The 20,664-nt window shown below is 41.3% G+C and overlaps 4 non-coding genes across 4 annotated transcripts; all 4 read right to left on the bottom strand.

Moving 5' to 3' along the window:
• Nucleotides 1-3,495: 3,495 nt before the first annotated feature.
• LOC127140887 (5S ribosomal RNA) lies at nucleotides 3,496-3,614 on the bottom strand. Its single transcript, XR_007811388.1, has one exon. It is a non-coding gene; the product is annotated as a 5S ribosomal RNA (ribosomal RNA).
• A 6,575-nt stretch (nucleotides 3,615-10,189) lies between these two features.
• Nucleotides 10,190-10,308, bottom strand: LOC127140889 (5S ribosomal RNA). Its single transcript, XR_007811390.1, has one exon. It is a non-coding gene; the product is annotated as a 5S ribosomal RNA (ribosomal RNA).
• A 495-nt stretch (nucleotides 10,309-10,803) lies between these two features.
• On the bottom strand, nucleotides 10,804-10,922 carry LOC127140888 (5S ribosomal RNA). The gene has a single exon (XR_007811389.1). It is a non-coding gene; the product is annotated as a 5S ribosomal RNA (ribosomal RNA).
• Nucleotides 10,923-17,496: 6,574 nt separating this feature from the next.
• Nucleotides 17,497-17,615, bottom strand: LOC127140886 (5S ribosomal RNA). Its single transcript, XR_007811387.1, has one exon. It is a non-coding gene; the product is annotated as a 5S ribosomal RNA (ribosomal RNA).
• Nucleotides 17,616-20,664: the final 3,049 nt, after the last annotated feature.

Here is a 20,664-nt window from a genome sequence, read left to right as displayed (position 1 = left end):
TGTACCCTGAGTGTCCGAAATGATACTACCTGCAACCACCTTTATTCTATTTGCAAAAGATTTTGTTAGAATTTTATAATCACAATTTAAAAACTTAATGGTCTATAATTTTCCAATTTATTTTTGTTTCCTCTATTCTTATATAGTAATGTGATAATCCCCGTCGCCATAGAATCAGGCACCTCTTGTCTCTCTTCCATGCAAACGAAGAGTTTCATAAGTATTGGAGCCAATACGTCAATAAAGGTCTTATAAAATTCATTTGTTAGCCATCTGAACCTGGACTTTTGTATTTTTTTGCTTGATTTATTGCCTCTCGAATTTCTTCAATAGTTATCTCTTATCACACATTTCCCTGTCCTCCTCCGTCAGCTCCACCCCCACCGTGCCCAGAACCTTATCCACTAACTCCTTATTTATTCCTTCCTTTTTAAACAAACTCTCATAATAGGTTTGCACCTCCTCTAAAATGCTTACATAATCGCTTATTTTTTCTCCTGTGTCTTTTTCTAACTCCCAAATAAAATTTTTCCTTTGTCTCTTTCCTTCCAGGTTCAAGAAAAATTTCGTACACTTTTCTCCCTCCACCACATATTTAGCCCTGCTCCTTATTATTGCACCCATGATCTTCTCTTCTCCCAAGTTTTCCATTTACCCTGCAGCTTTAACCCCCTCTCCGTGTCCACGTCAGCTCTTCCTTCCTCCTCCTCCAACTCCTCCCTCAATTCTAATTTCTTTTTTTTCCTCAGAAAATTCCTCAGTTTCGCATATCTCGTGCTTAGTTGCCTTATTTTACTTTTTACCTTCTCCCACCATGCACATGTATTTAACTCAATGGATTTTCTTTTTCCCGCACTATACAATCTACAACCTTTTTTTTATATTCTACTTCCTCTAACAAACACGCATTCAAACACCATACCCCTCCCCCCCTCCCTCCCCTTTCCCCCAACTGAAAAATTAGCGCTGCATGATCACTCAACCCCAGAAAATTATATTTTAAATTCGTCACATAAATCCCCACACATCTTCTAACCAAACATAAATCAATTCTGCTTTGCTTTAGTTTTCCTAAGACCATTTGTCTTCTAGAGAAACTCCTTTTATAGGATTCTCCTCCCTCCATACATCAATTAAATCCTCCTTTAACATAATATTATGTAGCGCTATTCTCGATGTGTCATTTTTAAAAGACCCAACACTGCACGCGTCTAATCTCGTGCACCATACATTGAAATCCCCGACTATCATACAGTTCCCCTTAACAAAACCCGACATCCTTGCAAAAAAACCTTTCCTTTGTGTTTCCACATTTGGTGCATAGATATTTACTAAACGAAATAAAACATTTTGTAATTCAAAATCAATAACCAAAATTCCCTTTGTTATCCTTATAAATTTCCTTCACATTTTCTATACACCCTTCTTTAACCAAGATAGCCACCCCACATTCCTCTGTCCCCCATGATTTACAAAAAAACTCCCTTCCAAAGTCTCTTTATACTATCCCATAATTTCCTCAGTCCAATGAGTTTCTTGTAGACAAATAATGTCTGTATTGGAGTGCAACGAAAACCTGCTCTGCTTTCCTTTTGTCTCTGAGGCCATTACAGTTTAACGAGGAAATTTTAATTTGTGCACTCATAATACCTTGAAAAACTAAAAGAAAAAAAAAAACAGCAGAGCTTTCCTCATACCTCTCATTCTTCACATTCATCCTTTCTGTTCCTTTCTTCTTCCTCTTCAACTGTTTTTATTATTTCTTCACTTATGTCCATCTCCTCTCCCGCTGCTTCCCCAGCCCACCTCCGTCTCCGTTCCGCCCTCAGCCCAACACAGCGGAACGCACTCCTCCTGTCCTCTCATCTCCCGCGCTCCCCCTCCTTCTCCAGTCACCTCTCCTCCTTGACCTCTCTCACTCTCAGCAGCCCGGCTGACCGCGACAATCTCTGTGCCCCGCATCCTCCCGGACTGTTGTCCAGCTCCTCCGTTTCCAGCGACCAGATCCGCCCTCCGCCGACCCCGCCTCCTCCGTCCTCTGGTCCTCCTCCACCTCCACCAACTCCTCCTCCTCCTCCTCCTCCCCCTCCACCATCAGTTCTCCCCTCCACCTCCGCCATCTCCTCTCGACTGGATGAAATATCCGAATACGGCGCCTCTCCCCTGAACGCCGCCGATGCTCCACACACACACAAAGCCCTCTTCTCCCCACAGTCACTGCATCTCTCCGTCCCCGCACATTCGCGAGCATAATGCCCCTGATTTCCACATTTAAAACATTTAAATGTCGGACAATCTCGCACCACGTGTCCGGGCTGTATACACAACCGGCAAACTTTTACTTGCCTGTCGTGAATAACACGGAAGTGTTCTGTTCCTCCCGCTGTCTCAAATTTGGCTGAATAAGGCAAATAAGGCATTTAATTTTCCCAATATGGCTTCATCCTCCACATATGTAGGTAAATTGATGAATGAAACCACCATCACATCATTTCCTATTTCCTTCCCAATTACCAGACTGTTCTTGATTTTGAAGCCGTCCATCAATTTGTTTTTTCCACTTTCATTTCTCATTGTTAGTTCATAAAGTTTCATTGTCTTAAATCTGCAGCCGATCACATCACCGCACTGCTCTTTCACCGCCTTTAACAGCTCCATCATCGTCACCTCATCTTCTCCGTCTATCTCCGCCGTCACCGTCAATCTCCTCTCATAAGTTATTTTTTCTTTGTCTCCTTCAACCGCATGCCGTCCTCCATTTGCCGTTCCGTTTTCCTTAGCCATGATTTCCGTCCGTATATTTTTCTTTGATTTTTCCCCAAACAGCGGCCGCTGTCTGGGGAATATGCTCACCTCTTAGAAAAAAAAACAAAATACTTTCTCCACCTATCTCTCTCGGGAAATTTGAAAGCAAAAAGGAAAGTCAAAGTTTACACTTCTCTCAGCTTGTCTCACACACAACCTGCTCCCTCTGCTGCTCAGGGTGGTGTGGCCGTAAGCCACAGCGGCTGCTGAAGACAGACCCTTTATACGTGCCAAAATAACACTGGCAGATCTGTTATTTCACATAGCAATCAACAATAATGGGGATTTTCTCTAACAGTCAACAGCAAAACTAAGAAATAACTACTCCACCCAACAAGAATTTTCCGTATGGCCTGATCAAACATTTGGCTCTGTTCCAAGTCCATTTTCGTCCGAAATTGCTCAAAACGTACATCGGTGAGCCACACGTCCTTGTGGACGACGTATTGGGTCATTGTGCCCAAAACCCAGACTGCGCTCATTCATTCGGCAGCAGTGCAGACTTTACAGAGGTGACTTTCCAGCGCCTAATACCCGATTGCCGAAAGCGACGTGACATAAAACAGAAGTGCAAAACAGAGCGTGAAATACAGGCTGCAAAATAAAAGTAGTTTGGGCGTGCCCTGTCTCAACTACAGAGGAAGCGGCATTCTGCTGCTGTAAGATAGGCAGGAAAAGATGGGGACAAAAAGCTTACGGCACCTGGTATTCCCAGGCGGTCTCCCATCCAAGTACTAACCAGGCCCGACCCTGCTTAGCTTCCGAGATCAGACGAGATCGGGCGCGCTCAGGGTGGTGTGGCCGTAAGCCACAGCGGCTGCTGAAGACAGACCCTTTATACGTGCCAAAATAACACTGGCAGATCTGTTATTTCACATAGCAATCAACAATAATGGGGATTTTCTCTAACAGTCAACAGCAAAACTAAGAAATAACTACTCCACCCAACAAGAATTTTCCGTATGGCCTGATCAAACATTTGGCTCTGTTCCAAGTCCATTTTCGTCCGAAATTGCTCAAAACGTACATCGGTGAGCCACACGTCCTTGTGGACGACGTATTGGGTCATTGTGCCCAAAACCCAGACTGCGCTCATTCATTCGGCAGCAGTGCAGACTTTACAGAGGTGACTTTCCAGCGCCTAATACCCGATTGCCGAAAGCGACGTGACATAAAACAGAAGTGCAAAACAGAGCGTGAAATACAGGCTGCAAAATAAAAGTAGTTTGGGCGTGCCCTGTCTCAACTACAGAGGAAGCGGCATTCTGCTGCTGTAAGATAGGCAGGAAAAGATGGGGACAAAAAGCTTACGGCACCTGGTATTCCCAGGCGGTCTCCCATCCAAGTACTAACCAGGCCCGACCCTGCTTAGCTTCCGAGATCAGACGAGATCGGGCGCGCTTTTTTTTTTTTTTTTTTTTTTTTTATCAAAAGTTTATCACATATACACATATACACACACTTTGCTCAAATCAACATACACTTCCCAAAAACCCCAAAAAATAAGTACACAAGACATATACGCAGGTGTATATACAACAACTAAATCCACAAATAATAACAAAGACAAAAAGCACAAAGTCAGAACATAAAAAACAATAAAAAGCAACATATACAACCAAAAAGAATCCTAAAAAGACATCACCAACTTTCCAGTATCATCCTTCCCAATCACCATACTTTCATCTATAAACCACTCTTTAAATATATCCTCATCCAAATAATTAGCCATCATAAGCACATATCTCCTAACATGTACTACAAACAACTTCCATGCATCCAGTTTCTTTTTTTCAAAATGTGCATAATTCCTTCGACACCAAATTGCATATCTCACTAAACTTAACATTATGTTAACTAGATTTGTTTTAAAACCACTCTTCTTTTTTTCCAGCCCAAACAAAAAGATGCACCTCCAATCCCTCCCATCCAAAATCCCATCTTCCAATTCTTTCTCACCCATACCTCTAATTTTTTGTGAAATTCTCTCACCTCTATACATTTTAAAAACAAGTGCAACAAATTTTCAGGTTCCAAACCACAAACATCACACTCCCTTTTTACCTCCTTATTCACTTGATGCAGGACCACATTAGTATATATTCTATTGTGTCTGATTTTAAAATCCAGATCTTCACATTCTGGACTATTATATCTCACATTTAAATTTACCCATATTTTTTTAACATCCATGTCCGACATATATATCCTCCACATTTCCTCCGCCGCAGGTGTTTTAAATTCCTTCTCCAACATTGCCTCATAAATCACCTTCAGCTTTATACCATTAAAATTCTTCCTCATCCCGCCACAATTGACAAAGAACTCAGGCATGTTGCACCTTTCTAGCCTAACTGTTTGCTTGTCAATGATTTTCATCCAGTTAACAGGCATGCTTCTTTTGATTTTATCATACATATTGTCCACAGCAGCCCTTTTAACATCCTCATCCCACTCCATTACACAATCATATATGGCTCTCGCTGGTAATAAGCCCGGTACATACTCATATGCAATGTCTTTAAACTGTCTTATCCCAGCCAGAACAAACTTTTCATTTTGCAACATGGTCCCCTTGTCGATTACTTTGGGATTGAGAAATATAGGCTGCTGAATAACTTGATTCATATCCTTACAATCATACACCACTTTTTTCTGTAAGAACCCCGCCCAATCTCCAAACACCTCCTTATAAAACAATGGCAATTTATCCACACATCCCTTTGTTAAACACATAAAGATCCCCGCCTGCCCGCATCCTCCACTATCAAATAAAAACTGCTTAAAAAACACTTTCCAACCATACTCTATTTCCCCATACAAGAATTTCTGTACCATTTTGATTCTTATTGCACTTTTTTTTGCTTTTATATCTAGCAGATTTAGCCCACCGCTCTTCACCTTACCAATCAGTGTTTTCATAGCAATTCTTACATTTTTCCCTCCCCATATAAAGTTGCTTATCATGTTATTCAAATCTTTAAAAACCCAATCCGGCAAATCTAAAACACCTAAAACATAATTTATTTTTGACAATAACAAAGTATTTACCACTATCACCTTGCCCTTCAATTTTAGCTGTCTTAGCTTCCAGTAATTTAATGTATTTTTGATCTTATTCAAAACACCTGTCCAGGTCTCATCCCTGGCTTCCTTTTCCTTAGTTCCTATATTTATTCCTAAAATCTTTATAAAATCATCCCTAACTTTAAACGGCACCCCAACCTTCTCTTTATTTACTTTACCAAAGAACATTATTTCCGACTTTTCTACATTAATCTTAGCTCCCGATGCCTTCTCATACAGTCTTAAATCTTCCAACACATAATTCACACTCTCCAAATCTTTTACAGTAATACTTGTATCATCCGCATACTGATATATTAAACTTTTTTTACCAAAAGGAATATCGACACTGCTTATTCTTGTATCTTTCTTAACAAAGGCCGCAAACGGCTCCGCGGAAATACTATACAGTATAGCAGACAGAGGGCACCCCTGTCTTATAGATCTCCTCAAAGCAAATACTTCTGTAAGCACCCCATTCACTTTGACGCAACTTTTTGCATTATCATAGAGCAGTTTTAACCATGACACCAGTCTTTCACCGAACCCAAATTTATACATTGTTTGCCATAAGTAGTCATGTTCCACTCTGTCAAAGGCTTTATTTAAATCCACACTTAAAAGAACTCCCCCCTCATCTTCTTTATTCATATGCCCCACCACATCCCTAACAGAACAAATAGTATCTGTTATGTCTCTCTCCGGTATGCTGTATCCTTGTGTATTTGAGATAATACTTCCTACCACCCTCTTAATTCTGTTGGCAAAGACTTTAGCCAATATTTTATAATCACCATTTAATAAACTTAGTGGTCTGTAGTTCTCCAGTTTGTGTGCATTTCCCTTGTTCTTATATAAAATTGTGATTATGCCTTTCGTTATGGACTCTGGCACCACCTTCCTTTCCTCCATATGCCCATATAGTTTCGCCAATATTGGCACCAAACTATCCGCAAAGGTTTTATAGAATTCATTTGTTAACCCGTCTGATCCTGGGCTTTTGTATTTTTTTGCTTGATCAATCGCCACTTTTATTTCTTCTACTGTAATGTCAGCGTCACAGATCTGTTTATCATCATCAGACAGTTGAACATCTACAGCACTCAACAATCTATCTACACATTCTTCATTAATACTTTCTTTATCAAATAACTTCATATAAAACTTTTGAACCTCCTCAAGAATACCCACCAGGTCACTTATTTTCTCACCTTTTTCATTTTCCAATTCAGCAATAAAATTTCCCCTTTGTTTCTTTTTCTCCAGGTTTAGAAAAAACTTTGTAGATTTCTCCCCCTCCACCACATACTTAGCCTTGCTCCTTATAATTGCTCCCATGCATTTTTCTTTTTCCAAATTTTCCAATTCGCTTTGCAGTTGCAACAGTTTAGACCTATCTAAATTTGGATCTCTCTCTAATCTCTCTTCCTCTCTCTCTAAGTTATCAGTCATCTCTTTCTCCTTTTGTTTCTTCCTAAAACTCCTCCTCTTAGCATATCTGATACTTATTTTCTTTAATTTAGTTTTAACCATTTCCCACCAGTCACAGATGTTCCCCTCGTACAGCGGACTTCCTTTTTCAAACTTTATACAATCGGTAATACATTTTTTATATTTCGGCTCCTCCAACAGAGAAGCATTTAAACACCATAATCCACCTCCCTTCCCACCCCTTTTTTCACCCAAGAGAAAGGACACGGCGGCATGATCACTTAAACCTATAAACTTATAACTTATCCTTCCTACCAAACTTACAACATTTCTTTTAACTAAACATAAATCAATCCTACTTTGTTTCAAGCTGCCCAACACCATTTGCCTTCTGGAAAATTTTCTTTTATATGGATTATCCTCTCTCCATACGTCAACCAAATCATCAGTCAGCAGGATGTTATTAAGTACTGTTCTCGATGCATCGTTCTTGAATATTGCAACATTACATGCATCAAGCCTCGTACACCATACATTAAAATCACCAACTAAAATACAGTTCCCTTTAACTAAACCCTTCATTTTCCCAAAAAACGTTTTTCTCTCTGTTTCAATATTAGGTGCATAGACATTTACCAAACGAAACAGAAGACTTTGCAGTTCAAATTCAATAACTAATAATCTGCCCTTAGTATCCTTAAATATTTGTTTAACATTGTCCACAATTCCTTCTTTGGTCAAAATTGCCACTCCACATTCCCTCTGCCCCCCATGATTCACAAAGAGATCCCCCCTCCACATCACCTTCATTCTGTCCATAAGCTCATCGCTCCAATGAGTTTCTTGTAAACATAAAATGTCTGAGTCTAGCCCAGCAAAAACCTGCTCTGCTTTCCGAATGTCTCTAAGTCCGTTACAGTTAAATGAAGAGATTTTAATTGGAGCGCTCATAATGCAAAGAAACAACAAAAAAAGAAATAACTGCAGAGCTTCATTCATACCTTTCATTTTTTCACGTTCATCTTCTCTTTCCCTTTCTTCTTCCTTTTCAATTGCCTTATCATGTCCTCACTGATATCCATCTCTTCTCCGCTACTTCTCAGATTCACGTCCGTCTCCGTACTGCCTGCGCTCAGCTGAGAAGAGCGCACATGGCCGTCTCTCTCGTCTACAACACACGCCCCTCCTCCTCCAGTTTTCTCACCTAATCGATCTCTCTCATCTCCTGCGTCCTCGCTGACCGCAGTTATCCTCGAGCCAGCATCTTCGAGACTGCTGTCCAACTCCTCCGCTTCCAGCGACCAGATTCGCCCGCCACCGATCTCCACCTCCTCCCTCTCTTCCGTCAGCTCATCCGCCGCCTCCGCCAACTCCTCCTCCCTCTCCCCCGTCGGATCTTCCACCTCCTCCACCAGGTCCCCTCTGCTAGACGAGATGTCAGAGTAGGGAATCTCTCCTCTGAAAGCAGCCGATGCCCCACATATACACAGAGTCACTTTCTCTCTGCAATCCTGGCATCTCTCCGTCACCACACATTCTCGGGCATAGTGTCCTTGGTTCCCACATTTGAAACATTTAAACGTCGGGCAGTCTCTCACTACATGCCCCGGTCGGATGCAGAGTCGGCACACTTTTATTTGCCGATCATGAATGACCCTGAAATGCTCAGAACCCCCAACTGTCTCAAACTTTGTTGAGTACGGCAGTGATTTAACAGTCTCAGTGAATTTCACTTTCATAAATCTTGTCCCATCGGCAATTGATGTTCCCGGCCACATCCGCCGCTTAATCGGGGAGATCGCCTTCACTCCCCACTCTTTCAGTTTCTCCAAAATCTCCTCGTCTTCAATATACGTCGGCAAATTAATAAAAGAAACGACCAACTCGTCGTTTCCTAGCTCCTTTCCCATTATCCGGCTGTCTTTAATCTTAAGTCCATCCATCAGCTTTTCTTTTCCTCGTGCGTCCTTCATTGTTAATTCATAAGACTTCAGTGACTTGAATCTACAGCCGATTACTTCACCACACTCTTCTTTTACTTTTCTCAGCAGCTCCATCATTGTTATATTGTCCTCCCCATCGATCTCTGCTAATAAAGTCAGCTGTCTCTCATAGATTCTTCCTCCTTTGTCTCCACCGTCCACATGTCTCGTCTCTCTCTCCGGTCTCTTCTCCATCGTCATGCCGTAAAAACGAAACTTAAAGGGGAAATTCCCCAAACAGCAGCCGCTGTCTGGGGATGACACTCTCAGTAAAAAAAGAAAAAAAAGCAAAAAGCCAGATATAGTTCTATTAAACCAAAAAAACCAAAAAACCTCACAAGCTATTTTCACAAGCTCCCACACTGCACTGCTTCACCTGTAGGCGCGCTCAGGGTGGTGTGGCCGTAAGCCACAGCGGCTGCTGAAGACAGACCCTTTATACGTGCCAAAATAACACTGGCAGATCTGTTATTTCACATAGCAATCAACAATAATGGGGATTTTCTCTAACAGTCAACAGCAAAACTAAGAAATAACTACTCCACCCAACAAGAATTTTCCGTATGGCCTGATCAAACATTTGGCTCTGTTCCAAGTCCATTTTCGTCCGAAATTGCTCAAAACGTACATCGGTGAGCCACACGTCCTTGTGGACGACGTATTGGGTCATTGTGCCCAAAACCCAGACTGCGCTCATTCATTCGGCAGCAGTGCAGACTTTACAGAGGTGACTTTCCAGCGCCTAATACCCGATTGCCGAAAGCGACGTGACATAAAACAGAAGTGCAAAACAGAGCGTGAAATACAGGCTGCAAAATAAAAGTAGTTTGGGCGTGCCCTGTCTCAACTACAGAGGAAGCGGCATTCTGCTGCTGTAAGATAGGCAGGAAAAGATGGGGACAAAAAGCTTACGGCACCTGGTATTCCCAGGCGGTCTCCCATCCAAGTACTAACCAGGCCCGACCCTGCTTAGCTTCCGAGATCAGACGAGAGCAGGCGCGCTCAGGGTGGTGTGGCCGTAAGCCACTGCGGCTGCTGAAGACAGACCCTTTATACGTGCCAAAATAACACTGGCAGATCTGTTATTTCACATAGCAATCAACAATAATGGGGATTTTCTCTAACAGTCAACAGCAAAACTAAGAAATAACTACTCCACCCAACAAGAATTTTCCGTATGGCCTGATCAAACATTTGGCTCTGTTCCAAGTCCATTTTCGTCCGAAATTGCTCAAAACGTACATCGGTGAGCCACACGTCCTTGTGGACGACGTATTGGGTCATTGTGCCCAAAACCCAGACTGCGCTCATTCATTCGGCAGCAGTGCAGACTTTACAGAGGTGACTTTCCAGCGCCTAATACCCGATTGCCGAAAGCGACGTGACATAAAACAGAAGTGCAAAACAGAGCGTGAAATACAGGCTGCAAAATAAAAGTAGTTTGGGCGTGCCCTGTCTCAACTACAGAGGAAGCGGCATTCTGCTGCTGTAAGATAGGCAGGAAAAGATGGGGACAAAAAGCTTACGGCACCTGGTATTCCCAGGCGGTCTCCCATCCAAGTACTAACCAGGCCCCACCCTGCTTAGCTTCCGAGATCAGACGAGATCGGGCGCGCTCAGGGTGGTGTGGCCGTAAGCCACAGCGGCTGCTGAAGACAGACCCTTTATACGTGCCAAAATAACACTGGCAGATCTGTTATTTCACATAGCAATCAACAATAATGGGGATTTTCTCTAACAGTCAACAGCAAAACTAAGAAATAACTACTCCACCCAACAAGAATTTTCCGTATGGCCTGATCAAACATTTGGCTCTGTTCCAAGTCCATTTTCGTCCGAAATTGCTCAAAACGTACATCGGTGAGCCACACGTCCTTGTGGACGACGTATTGGGTCATTGTGCCCAAAACCCAGACTGCGCTCATTCATTCGGCAGCAGTGCAGACTTTACAGAGGTGACTTTCCAGCGCCTAATACCCGATTGCCGAAAGCGACGTGACATAAAACAGAAGTGCAAAACAGAGCGTGAAATACAGGCTGCAAAATAAAAGTAGTTTGGGCGTGCCCTGTCTCAACTACAGAGGAAGCGGCATTCTGCTGCTGTAAGATAGGCAGGAAAAGATGGGGACAAAAAGCTTACGGCACCTGGTATTCCCAGGCGGTCTCCCATCCAAGTACTAACCAGGCCCGACCCTGCTTAGCTTCCGAGATCAGACGAGATCGGGCGCGCTTTTTTTTTTTTTTTTTTTTTTTATCAAAAGTTTATCACATATACACATATACACACACTTTGCTCAAATCAACATACACTTCCCAAAAACCCCAAAAAATAAGTACACAAGACATATACGCAGGTGTATATACAACAACTAAATCCACAAATAATAACAAAGACAAAAAGCACAAAGTCAGAACATAAAAAACAATAAAAAGCAACATATACAACCAAAAAGAATCCTAAAAAGACATCACCAACTTTCCAGTATCATCCTTCCCAATCACCATACTTTCATCTATAAACCACTCTTTAAATATATCCTCATCCAAATAATTAGCCATCATAAGCACATATCTCCTAACATGTACTACAAACAACTTCCATGCATCCAGTTTCTTTTTTTCAAAATGTGCATAATTCCTTCGACACCAAATTGCATATCTCGCTAAACTTAACATTATGTTAACTAGATTTGTTTTAAAACCACTCTTCTTTTTTTCCAGCCCAAACAAAAAGATGCACCTCCAATCCCTCCCATCCAAAATCCCCATCTTCCAATTCTTTCTCACCCATACCTCTAATTTTTTGTGAAATTCTCTCACCTCTATACATTTTAAAAACAAGTGCAACAAATTTTCAGGTTCCAAACCACAAACATCACACTCCCTTTTTACCTCCTTATTCACTTGATGCAGGACCACATTAGTATATATTCTATTGTGTCTGATTTTAAAATCCAGATCTTCACATTCTGGACTATTATATCTCACATTTAAATTTACCCATATTTTTTTAACATCCATGTCCGACATATATATCCTCCACATTTCCTCCGCCGCAGGTGTTTTAAATTCCTTCTCCAACATTGCCTCATAAATCACCTTCAGCTTTATACCATTAAAATTCTTCCTCATCCCGCCACAATTGACAAAGAACTCAGGCATGTTGCACCTTTCTAGCCTAACTGTTTGCTTGTCAATGATTTTCATCCAGTTAACAGGCATGCTTCTTTTGATTTTATCATACATATTGTCCACAGCAGCCCTTTTAACATCCTCATCCCACTCCATTACACAATCATATATGGCTCTCGCTGGTAATAAGCCCGGTACATACTCATATGCAATGTCTTTAAACTGTCTTATCCCAGCCAGAACAAACTTTTCATTTTGCAACATGGTCCCCTTGTCGATTACTTTGGGATTGAGAAATATAGGCTGCTGAATAACTTGATTCATATCCTTACAATCATACACCACTTTTTTCTGTAAGAACCCCGCCCAATCTCCAAACACCTCCTTATAAAACAATGGCAATTTATCCACACATCCCTTTGTTAAACACATAAAGATCCCCGCCTGCCCGCATCCTCCACTATCAAATAAAAACTGCTTAAAAAACACTTTCCAACCATACTCTATTTCCCCATACAAGAATTTCTGTACCATTTTGATTCTTATTGCACTTTTTTTTGCTTTTATATCTAGCAGATTTAGCCCACCGCTCTTCACCTTACCAATCAGTGTTTTCATAGCAATTCTTACATTTTTCCCTCCCCATATAAAGTTGCTTATCATGTTATTCAAATCTTTAAAAACCCAATCCGGCAAATCTAAAACACCTAAAACATAATTTATTTTTGACAATAACAAAGTATTTACCACTATCACCTTGCCCTTCAATTTTAGCTGTCTTAGCTTCCAGTAATTTAATGTATTTTTGATCTTATTCAAAACACCTGTCCAGGTCTCATCCCTGGCTTCCTTTTCCTTAGTTCCTATATTTATTCCTAAAATCTTTATAAAATCATCCCTAACTTTAAACGGCACCCCAACCTTCTCTTTATTTACTTTACCAAAGAACATTATTTCCGACTTTTCTACATTAATCTTAGCTCCCGATGCCTTCTCATACAGTCTTAAATCTTCCAACACATAATTCACACTCTCCAAATCTTTTACAGTAATACTTGTATCATCCGCATACTGATATATTAAACTTTTTTTACCAAAAGGAATATCGACACTGCTTATTCTTGTATCTTTCTTAACAAAGGCCGCAAACGGCTCCGCGGAAATACTATACAGTATAGCAGACAGAGGGCACCCCTGTCTTATAGATCTCCTCAAAGCAAATACTTCTGTAAGCACCCCATTCACTTTGACGCAACTTTTTGCATTATCATAGAGCAGTTTTAACCATGACACCAGTCTTTCACCGAACCCAAATTTATACATTGTTTGCCATAAGTAGTCATGTTCCACTCTGTCAAAGGCTTTATTTAAATCCACACTTAAAAGAACTCCCCCCTCATCTTCTTTATTCATATGCCCCACCACATCCCTAACAGAACAAATAGTATCTGTTATGTCTCTCTCCGGTATGCTGTATCCTTGTGTATTTGAGATAATACTTCCTACCACCCTCTTAATTCTGTTGGCAAAGACTTTAGCCAATATTTTATAATCACCATTTAATAAACTTAGTGGTCTGTAGTTCTCCAGTTTGTGTGCATTTCCCTTGTTCTTATATAAAATTGTGATTATGCCTTTCGTTATGGACTCTGGCACCACCTTCCTTTCCTCCATATGCCCATATAGTTTCGCCAATATTGGCACCAAACTATCCGCAAAGGTTTTATAGAATTCATTTGTTAACCCGTCTGATCCTGGGCTTTTGTATTTTTTTGCTTGATCAATCGCCACTTTTATTTCTTCTACTGTAATGTCAGCATCACAGATCTGTTTATCATCATCAGACAGTTGAACATCTACAGCACTCAACAATCTATCTACACATTCTTCATTAATACTTTCTTTATCAAATAACTTCATATAAAACTTTTGAACCTCCTCAAGAATACCCACCAGGTCACTTATTTTCTCACCTTTTTCATTTTCCAATTCAGCAATAAAATTTCCCCTTTGTTTCTTTTTCTCCAGGTTTAGAAAAAACTTTGTAGATTTCTCCCCCTCCACCACATACTTAGCCTTGCTCCTTATAATTGCTCCCATGCATTTTTCTTTTTCCAAATTTTCCAATTCGCTTTGCAGTTGCAACAGTTTAGACCTATCTAAATTTGGATCTCTCTCTAATCTCTCTTCCTCTCTCTCTAAGTTATCAGTCATCTCTTTCTCCTTTTGTTTCTTCCTAAAACTCCTCCTCTTAGCATATCTGATACTTATTTTCTTTAATTTAGTTTTAACCATTTCCCACCAGTCACAGATGTTCCCCTCGTACAGCGGACTTCCTTTTTCAAACTTTATACAATCGGTAATACATTTTTTATATTTCGGCTCCTCCAACAGAGAAGCATTTAAACACCATAATCCACCTCCCTTCCCACCCCTTTTTTCACCCAAGAGAAAGGACACGGCGGCATGATCACTTAAACCTATAAACTTATAACTTATCCTTCCTACCAAACTTACAACATTTCTTTTAACTAAACATAAATCAATCCTACTTTGTTTCAAGCTGCCCAACACCATTTGCCTTCTGGAAAATTTTCTTTTATATGGATTATCCTCTCTCCATACGTCAACCAAATCATCAGTCAGCAGGATGTTATTAAGTACTGTTCTCGATGCATCGTTCTTGAATATTGCAACATTACATGCATCAAGCCTCGTACACCATACATTAAAATCACCAACTAAAATACAGTTCCCTTTAACTAAACCCTTCATTTTCCCAAAAAACGTTTTTCTCTCTGTTTCAATATTAGGTGCATAGACATTTACCAAACGAAACAGAAGACTTTGCAGTTCAAATTCAATAACTAATAATCTGCCCTTAGTATCCTTAAATATTTGTTTAACATTGTCCACAATTCCTTCTTTGGTCAAAATTGCCACTCCACATTCCCTCTGCCCCCCATGATTCACAAAGAGATCCCCCCTCCACATCACCTTCATTCTGTCCATAAGCTCATCGCTCCAATGAGTTTCTTGTAAACATAAAATGTCTGAGTCTAGCCCAGCAAAAACCTGCTCTGCTTTCCGAATGTCTCTAAGTCCGTTACAGTTAAATGAAGAGATTTTAATTGGAGCGCTCATAATGCAAAGAAACAACAAAAAAAGAAATAACTGCAGAGCTTCATTCATACCTTTCATTTTTTCACGTTCATCTTCTCTTTCCCTTTCTTCTTCCTTTTCAATTGCCTTATCATGTCCTCACTGATATCCATCTCTTCTCCGCTACTTCTCAGATTCACGTCCGTCTCCGTACTGCCTGCGCTCAGCTGAGAAGAGCGCACATGGCCGTCTCTCTCGTCTACAACACACGCCCCTCCTCCTCCAGTTTTCTCACCTAATCGATCTCTCTCATCTCCTGCGTCCTCGCTGACCGCAGTTATCCTCGAGCCAGCATCTTCGAGACTGCTGTCCAACTCCTCCGCTTCCAGCGACCAGATTCGCCCGCCACCGATCTCCACCTCCTCCCTCTCTTCCGTCAGCTCATCCGCCGCCTCCGCCAACTCCTCCTCCCTCTCCCCCGTCGGATCTTCCACCTCCTCCACCAGGTCCCCTCTGCTAGACGAGATGTCAGAGTAGGGAATCTCTCCTCTGAAAGCAGCCGATGCCCCACATATACACAGAGTCACTTTCTCTCTGCAATCCTGGCATCTCTCCGTCACCACACATTCTCGGGCATAGTGTCCTTGGTTCCCACATTTGAAACATTTAAACGTCGGGCAGTCTCTCACTACATGCCCCGGTCGGATGCAGAGTCAGCACACTTTTATTTGCCGATCATGAATGACCCTGAAATGTTCAGAACCCCCAACTGTCTCAAACTTTGTTGAGTACGGCAGTGATTTAACAGTCTCAGTGAATTTCACTTTCATAAATCTTGTCCCATCGGCAATTGATGTTCCCGGCCACATCCGCCGCTTAATCGGGGAGATCGCCTTCACTCCCCACTCTTTCAGTTTCTCCAAAATCTCCTCGTCTTCAATATACGTCGGCAAATTAATAAAAGAAACGACCAACTCGTCGTTTCCTAGCTCCTTTCCCATTATCCGGCTGTCTTTAATCTTAAGTCCATCCATCAGCTTTTCTTTTCCTCGTGCGTCCTTCATTGTTAATTCATAAGACTTCAGTGACTTGAATCTACAGCCGATTACTTCACCACACTCTTCTTTTACTTTTCTCAGCAGCTCCATCATTGTTATATTGTCCTCCCCATCGATCTCTGCTAATAAAGTCAGCTGTCTCTCATAGATTCTTCCTCCTTTGTCTCCACCGTCCACATGTCTCGTCTCTCTCTCCGGTCTCTTCTCCATCGTCATGCCGTAAAAACGAAACTTAAAGGGGAAATTCCCCAAACAGCAGCCGCTGTCTGGGGATGACACTCTCAGTAAAAAAAGAAAAAAAAGCAAAAAGCCAGATATAGTTCTATTAAACCAAAAAAACCAAAAAACCTCACAAGCTATTTTCACAAGCTCCCACACTGCACTGCTTCACCTGTAGGCGCGCTCAGGGTGGTGTGGCCGTAAGCCACAGCGGCTGCTGAAGACAGACCCTTTATACGTGCCAAAATAACACTGGCAGATCTGTTATTTCACATAGCAATCAACAATAATGGGGATTTTCTCTAACAGTCAACAGCAAAACTAAGAAATAACTACTCCACCCAACAAGAATTTTCCGTATGGCCTGATCAAACATTTGGCTCTGTTCCAAGTCCATTTTCGTCCGAAATTGCTCAAAACGTACATCGGTGAGCCACACGTCCTTGTGGACGACGTATTGGGTCATTGTGCCCAAAACCCAGACTGCGCTCATTCATTCGGCAGCAGTGCAGACTTTACAGAGGTGACTTTCCAGCGCCTAATACCCGATTGCCGAAAGCGACGTGACATAAAACAGAAGTGCAAAACAGAGCGTGAAATACAGGCTGCAAAATAAAAGTAGTTTGGGCGTGCCCTGTCTCAACTACAGAGGAAGCGGCATTCTGCTGCTGTAAGATAGGCAGGAAAAGATGGGGACAAAAAGCTTACGGCACCTGGTATTCCCAGGCGGTCTCCCATCCAAGTACTAACCAGGCCCGACCCTGCTTAGCTTCCGAGATCAGACGAGATCGGGCGCGCTCAGGGTGGTGTGGCCGTAAGCCACAGCGGCTGCTGAAGACAGACCCTTTATACGTGCCAAAATAACACTGGCAGATCTGTTATTTCACATAGCAATCAACAATAATGGGGATTTTCTCTAACAGTCAACAGCAAAACTAAGAAATAACTACTCCACCCAACAAGAATTTTCCGTATGGCCTGATCAAACATTTGGCTCTGTTCCAAGTCCATTTTTGTCCGAAATTGCTCAAAACGTACATCGGTGAGCCACACGTCCTTGTGGACGACGTATTGGGTCATTGTGCCCAAAACCCAGACTGCGCTCATTCATTCGGCAGCAGTGCAGACTTTACAGAGGTGACTTTCCAGCGCCTAATACCCGACTGCCGAAAGCGACGTGACATAAAACAGAAGTGCAAAACAGAGCGTGAAATACAGGCTGCAAAATAAAAGTAGTTTTGGCGTGCCCTGTCTCAACTACAGAGGAAGCGGCATTCTGCTGCTGTAAGATAGGCAGGAAAAGATGGGGACAAAAAGCTTACGGCACCTGGTATTCCCAGGCGGTCTCCCATCCAAGTACTAACCAGGCCCCACCCTGCTTAGCTTCCGAGATCAGACGAGATCGGGCGCGCTTTTTTTTTTTTTTTTTTTTTATTTATCAAAAGTATACAATCATTTACAAAGAACAATCATACAAGCACTTTATACATGTTCTGTACATATTCAGCCCAAGGGACCTTTAAAGCAAATAACAGATTAGCACAAAAAAATCCCCCTCAACCACTTTACATCAATAATAATTAAAACTAAAACTTTAATCTCACATTCCCACCCTCATCCAGATTTACCACATCACTTTCATCAACAAACCAGTCCACAAAAACCTCTCTCTCCAAATAAAGAAACATCATGTAAACATATTTTCTCACCTGAGCTACAAACACCTCCCACACCCCCATCCTCTTCCCTTCAAAATGCATGAAATTTCTTCTACACCATATCGCATACCTTGCTATACTTAACATCACATTCAATAAATTTACTTTCCCACTCTTTACCTTTTCATTTATCCCCAACAAAAAGATCTTCCTCCACTCCCTCCCCTCTAAAATTCCCTCCCTCCAATTCACCCTCACCCACTCCTTGACTTTCTTGTGAAAACCCTCCACCTCTACACATTCCCAAAATAAATGAAATAGGGTTTCTGGTTCACGCACACACAAATCACACTCTCTTCTGACATTCTTATTGAACTGGTGAATCACTACATTAGTAAAAACTCTATTATGCCTCATTTTAAAATCTAGATCAGCACATTCTGCAGTTTTAAACTTTACACACACATTCTTCCACATTTCCACCACATTTAATTCTGGCAAATACATTTTCCACACTCTTTCACCCTCTGGTATTTTGAATTCTCCTTCTAATAGCATCATATATATTTGTTTCATTTTGACCTCTTTGAACAGTTTCCTAACCCCAGCATAATCCACAAATAGGACTGGCATGGCACACTCACCCCGTTGTACAGATTGTTTCCTTATTAAATTCACCCAATTCACTGGCAAACTCGCTTTAATTTTCCCATACACATTTTGCACCGTTGTCATCCTTGCATCTTCATCACATTCTAAGATCGAGTCAAAAATTGCCCTCTCAGGTAAAAAACCAGGCACATACTCATAGGCTATATCCTTTATTTGCCTCACACCGGCCAGGATGAATAGAGCATTGTCCATCATCCTTGCATTATTCGTTATCCTGGGGTTTAAGAAAATTGGTTGCTTAAAAACTTGATTGATTTCTGTACACTCATAAAATACTCTTTCTTTTAAGAACTCCGCCCATGCACTGAACACTTCCTGATAAAACAACGGTATTTTATTATCGCTACCTTTCTTTAGGCTCATAAAAATTCCATCATCACCACACCCCCCACTGTTATGTAAGAATTGCTTAAAATACATCTTCCACCCATACTCCCGCTCACCATATAAGAACTTCTGAACCGTTTTAATCCTCATTGCATTTTTCTTCAAAACTAAATCTACTAAATTCAACCCTCCTCTATCCTTACATCCTATCAGTGTCTTCATTGATATCCTTATATTCTTCCCTCCCCAAATGAAATTATTCACTGTATTTTTCAGCTCCTTTAACACCCACCCCGGCATATCCAACACTCCCAGAACATAGTTTATTTTAGACATTAACAATGCATTCACCACAATTACTTTACCCCTCAATTTCAATTGTCTTAATTTCCAGAAATTAAGCGTATTCCTGATTTTATTTAGCACCCCCTCCAAGTTTCATCCCTTGCTTTCTCTTCCTTCAATCCTATATTTATCCCTAAAATTCTAATAAAATCATCCCTGATCTTAAATGGGATTCCGTCTTGTTTATTTCCCGCTTCCCCAAAGAACATGATTTCAGTTTTTCCCACGTTTATTTTAGCACCCGATGCCTCCCCATAAATCTCCAGGTCCTCCATCACATATTCAATGCTCTTTAAATTTTTAACAGTGAAGCTCGTATCATCCGCAAACTGATAAATCATACTATTTTTCCCAAACGGCATGTCAATACCTAAGATCCTCCTATCCTGCTTAACAAAAATAGCTAGTGGCTCCGCAGAGATACTATAGAGGATTGCAGACAGGGGACATCCTTGTCTGATGGACCTCCCTAGATTAAAAACATCAGTCAATGTACCATTTACTTTTATTCTCCCTTTAGCATTTCCATACAACAATTTCAACCAAGAAATTAGTTTATCCCCAAATCCAAACTTCTCCATTGTACTCCATAAATAGTCATGCTCTACCCTATCAAAAGCTTTATTCAGATCAATACTCAATAAAATCCCTCCCTCCTTTTCCCTGTTCATTTGTCCCACCACATCCCTGACTGAACATATAATATCAGTAATGTCCCTCCCCGGCATACTGTACCCCTGTGTAGTTGAAATGATGCTTCCCGCCACCATCTTAATCCTATTAGCCAATATTTTGTTAAAATTTTGTAATCACTATTTAGAAGGCTTAATGGTCTATAGTTTTCCAGCTTCTTCTTACTCCCTCTAT

The sequence above is a fragment of the Lates calcarifer genome, unplaced genomic scaffold, assembly GCF_001640805.2.
Source record: "Lates calcarifer isolate ASB-BC8 unplaced genomic scaffold, TLL_Latcal_v3 _unitig_5383_quiver_2570, whole genome shotgun sequence".
NCBI lineage: Eukaryota > Metazoa > Chordata > Actinopteri > Centropomidae > Lates > Lates calcarifer.
Note: the sequence above shows the minus strand (reverse complement) of the source record. Positions and strands in the feature narration are given on the sequence as shown.